Source organism: Spinacia oleracea, chromosome 5 (assembly GCF_020520425.1).
Source record: "Spinacia oleracea cultivar Varoflay chromosome 5, BTI_SOV_V1, whole genome shotgun sequence".
In the NCBI taxonomy this organism is placed as follows: domain Eukaryota; kingdom Viridiplantae; phylum Streptophyta; class Magnoliopsida; order Caryophyllales; family Amaranthaceae; genus Spinacia; species Spinacia oleracea.
This window is the reverse complement of record NC_079491.1, coordinates 79215529-79220949: the sequence shown is the minus strand read 5'-3', so window position 1 is coordinate 79220949 and position 5421 is coordinate 79215529. Positions and strand designations below refer to the sequence as shown.

At 39.6% G+C, this 5421-nt stretch overlaps 1 pseudogene; it reads right to left on the bottom strand.

Moving 5' to 3' along the window:
* Positions 1 to 1505: 1505 nt before the first annotated feature.
* LOC130462287 (uncharacterized) lies at positions 1506 to 1559 on the bottom strand (annotated as a pseudogene).
* Between the last annotated feature and the right edge of the window lie 3862 nt (positions 1560 to 5421).

Genomic DNA, 5421 nt, shown 5'->3' with positions numbered 1-5421 from the left:
GAACTTGGGGGGTTGTCGCGTAAAATGTTTCAAGGCCAAAGCCCGAACCCGGCCCGAACACGCAAGATCTAACCCGAATACAGGCATGATTTTTATCACCTCGACTGCCACCCGCACTAGAGTTGGGCACATGTAGACCCGGATGGCTCGGCATGAGTCAAAGAAAAGTTATGGCGTGTTCCTGTATCTTGTGTTGTGTGATTGTGTCTCTCTTTTATAAATGAGAGTCGTGTTGTTCCTGTATCTTGTGTTGTGTCACTCTTCTATAAATAAGGGTCGTGTTTTTCCTGTATCTTGTGTTGTGTGTGGAAGTGTCAGGAGGTCGATCTATCGTGCTCATGTCAAACTCGTGTAAAGGTACATAAAATGATGTTTATGCATGCTCCTTAGTTCATTAGCGTGTCTCTCGTGGCGTGTTGGGTTTACAATGGACTCGTGTTATGTCAGATCAATTATGTGTTAAGCTAGGACAGTTTGAGCGCCAATCCGCCCCAAAAAAAACCAAGAACCAATGTGGGCCCTAAATGAGAACCACGTACACCCTAAAATAAGAACTAAGAACCAGTTTGGGCACTTCGATCATCCCAGAATGATGAGTGTTCAAATGTAAGATGGGGGTAAAACAACGCCACTAAAATCTCGATTTCAATCCTTCAATTGGTAATTTTTAAGGAGCTAAACTGCAATATAAAAAGAATCGAGTATACAGGGAAGGTAAAAGTCGGTGCAAGCTAAGCATAATGATACAATTCTTTCAGCGTTAGCTTAACCAAGAACATGATAGCGACCAGTGTCAATAGCTATTAATCAGATTAGACATCATCAGAAACATTAATAGTAGGATTGATGGACTCCCAATAAGGAGAACATCCTCCCAAAAATAAACGTATGTCACCGATAGGGATGGAAATATCCAGTGGATGATCCAATAACCCGGTCACCCGCTCTAATTAAACGGATGAAAACCCGAAATAAATGGATGAAAAGCGGGTGATGGGTGAAGCGGGTGATGGATGCGGGTCGGATGCGGGTGATGTTTTTTCATCCATCACCCGACCCACCGTCCGTTTATCACCCGATCCATCACCCATTTATTTTATATATTTTATTTTTATTTTTGTTTTAAACATAAAAATGTGTTAGTAAATCCATTATTTATTAAAGTTAGTGTTTGTTTAATTTTTTTGGGTTACAAGTTATGCATGACGAGAAACAATTATATATTTCGGTAGTAAATGTAGGTATATAAGAATTTTTTTTTGGGTTAATTATTATGCATATTCTTAGGTGGTGAATTTGTAGTGGTTAATAGTTTTCACCCGAATATCACCCGATCCACCCGGTTCACCCGCGGGTGATGGATGGACGGAATGCGGGTGATGAGTAAAGCGGGTGACGGATGGACCGGGTGGAGCGGATGAAAGCGGGTGATGGATGCGGGTGATGCTCCACCCGATCCAAATCCCACCCATTTCCATCCCTAGTCACCGAATGCAGCAAGCGGACGAGCACACGATATTCTTTAGTAAAAGACGAAAGAATGGTTCGATTTGTGCTCAATTCGTGGTTGCGTGAGGAAGGCTGATGATTCAATTGTCTTTTATACAACCTAGGATGGCCTCGTCTCTCACTTTTACAATGTGGGATAGGTTAATTCCAACTTCTAAATTGAAATTTTAAAACTGCCGTAAATATTAGACCATTGTTAACCATGTGCAAAAAAAAATCATCATTCCTCTCTCTCTACCCACTTTTTATTTTTTTGAGGGAAACGTTAGGCCGACATTTATTAAATTAAATCAAGCTCCGCCAAAGAGATTAAGCTTTGCGGAAAGTTCTCAACCCATACATACTCATCACCGTTTGGATCCCATCTTGCAACTAGATGGGCCAACGTGTTTCCGGCTCTACGTATATGACAACAAGTAAATGAGCTAAAAAGACCCTTCATTCTACCAATGTCTTCGTAATACAGCATGATTGGCGAGAGTCCCTCTACACAATGGTTGATACTACGAACCACGTTTACTGCATCACATTCCACCACTACTTTGTCATACCCCAATTGCAGTGCCAACTGAATGCCAAACCGAGCTGCAGCAATTTCCGCTTGTTCGGGTTCCCATCTTGCTCCTGATCTCCTTACACCCGCAGCAATAACTACACCCCTTCTATCCCGAAAGACAGCCCCCATACCCACTCCCCCATCAGCCATTATATGTGCATCCGTGTTCACTTTAACGCAACCAGAGAAGGTACCCACTCTCTACCCACTTTCTCACTCATCATTTTCCATTTTTCCCATTTGGAATTTTTTTCCCCCACCCCTCTCTTATCCATGAGCAAAAAATTCTCTCCACCCCTTTCTCTCTCCCCACCACTTCTCTCTCTAATCATACCCAATCACATTCTCCATCAATTATATACCTACCTTATTAATTTTAACTATACAATTATGTTCATTACTAAATATATTTTTATTAATTAATATCGTTTAAGTAAATACTAATTTTATGTAATAATTAATTATATTAAATACTAATTATCTTAGAAAATAAAAGTAAAAATAAAAATAAGTAATGACAACTAGTATACGAAATTAGAGAGAGAAACATAAAATTTTTTTGTCAAAATATATAAAATGATGTCAATTTATAGATTTCGAAAAAATAGGACCGGTGGTAAATTTTTATTATTATTTTATTAATCAGAAAAGGCAAAAAATAGCTGTTGAAATATTAATGTTATACAATTTGAAAACAAAAATCTGATTGGTTAATCCCAAATTGTCATGACACATGTCAGTCAGCCATTGGTCCCATTTGGAGAGGATTTTGGTGAGGGGTTTTCCATTTCTCACCGTGGCAATGGAATTTTTCATTTTGCACTCCCCAAGTGCAGATTTTTCCCCACCATTAAGTGTAGGTAGACCTGTCAAACAGGTCGGTCGGGTCGGGTTCTAAAAAATTATTTTCGGGTTGGGGTTAATTCGGGTCGGTCAGTTTCGGGTTCGAATGCTTGTTCAAGACCCAGAACTTTCGGGTTCGGGTCGACCCAACGGGTTGAGAGGATTTAAAACGCATATTATATTTTCTTTAATTTAGGTAACAAAATACAAAATTTGGTCACACATTCCCAAATTTTCCTACACGTGTTTATATTTTAGTCAAATCCAACCATAAAATGACGTATAATTCAAATTAAAATCATATTACACCCAACAATTGTAACAACAACGTCTCTATTATGCTTAAAGTTCCTCATAATCTCATTTATTACTATAAATTTAATGATTGGCAATCGGTCGGATCCGAAACGGGTTCGGTCGGGATTTGACCCATTATTTTTCTGGTTGTTCGGGTTCGATTAAAATCGGGTTACGGGTCACAAAATCTTGTTCAAGACCCAGTATTGTCGGGTCGAATTCGGGTCGATTTTTGAGTCGGATCGATTTTTGACAGGTCTACGTGTAGGGGTTTACAGTTAAATGCATGATAGCGGAATAAACCCAAAGGCAAGAAGCATGTATAAAGTACAGATTGAGGATAACTTACGTTTGTAGCGTATTTTCCCCTTAGTTAAACGAACACAAACAAGAACTCCTAATGTCGTTCCTCTTCTTGGTTCACCGACATGTGTAGAGTTATGAATAATATAAACAATATAATTCATGCGGAAAAACCATAAAGTCAGGAATCCAAATTAATTGCCACATAGTCAATTAGCATAGTTAGGATACATATAATGTGATGCGTGCCTTCCCTAGCTTCTCCCGAACCGAACAAGAACAAGTTTAGGACTCCAAATGTCGCCCCTCCGTAGATAGTCCACAATACGTTCGGATCTGCCTTAGATTCAACCAACTAGAATATTCTCTAAGGTATTATGTGCACTCGGGAAACTCACAATAAAGTTAGGCAAATATTAAATTCTCTCTTGAACTTAATGTATTAGAATACTTATGAATTGCATTATAAATTGTGATCATGAACCACGTATTTATAGGGTGGAAATAACAGAGTTTGAATTCTACTAGGAATCGAATAACTAAATCCATTAGAATTCTAGTTAAACAATATCATTAGAATTTTACGTTTAATCAAATACCTAAGTATTTCAGATTTAACAAAATATCCAATTTGAGTAAAATTAGGAAAACGCGATTACTTCCTAACGAAGTAATCCTAACCGGCCAAGGTAGTGCATGCGTGGCCCTTGAGCCCACGCTGCTACGCAACCTGCAGCCATGCAGCCCGCAGCTCGCAAGCCCACGAATGCTGCTATTTGCTCGTTGGCCCATGGGTGCTGGCAGCATGCACGCGACCCACAAGGGCGCTGCTGCTGCTCGGCCTGCCTTGCTCGGCGCGTGCGGGCTTGCTGGGCGCTGGGCCTTGCTTCGTGCTAGGCCTTGCGTCTTGCAAGCTCGTTCGTCAATCGTTCGTACGTCGCGCTTCCAATTCGTTTTCCGATTACGGAATTCATTTCCGATTCGAACAAATATTTAATATTTCCGATTCCGATAATATTTCCGATTCCGGTAATATTTCCGTTTCCGGCAATATTTTCGATTCCGGCAATATTTCTATTTCCGTTAATATTTTCCGATATGTAACATGTTTCCGTTTCCGGGAACATCTACGACTTGGATAATATTTATATTTCCGTCATGATCCATATTTCTGTTTCCGGCAATATCATGATTTCCGGAGCATTCTATATTTTGCCTTTTGACGATTTTAGCTCCCACTGGAACCGAGATCCATCATTTCCGAATGTTCATAAATATAGTATTTAATGAATAATATATTCACTTAAATACTTGATCCGTTCACGTACTATTTGTGTGACCCTACGGGTTCAGCCAAGAGTAAGCTGTGGATTAATATTATTAATTCCACTTGAACTGAAGCGACCTCTAGCTAGGCATTCAGCTCACTTGATCTCACTGATTTATTAACTTGTTTTAATCAATTAATATTGAACCGCATTTATTAGACTTAGCATTGAATGCATACTTGGACTGAGGGAATTATTTCCTTCAGTCTCCCACTTGTCCTTTAGGGACAAGTGTGCATTGCCTAGTTCCTTTGTCGCTTGATGCCTGCTCATGAACATAAGGTAAGAGTAGTCATCCTTATTATGTCCAGAGGTATTTCTCGGTTTCAGAGTTCAACTTATCAAATAAAACAAATAATCAAAGCCTATGATTCATCTTAGCACGGCCATGCATTTTTTAGTTTCTAGCTCTCCGATTGGCCTTGTACAACTTTCATTATCTCATCCCGATTTATGGGAGGACAATCTCAATCTTGTGATCTTGAGGTTAGACTTCGTTTGATAGGTGATTACCTGAGCGTTGCCGTTATAGTCTCCATTTACGGTGCGACGCTTGACAACGTCAAAGTAACCAGTTCTCAAAAA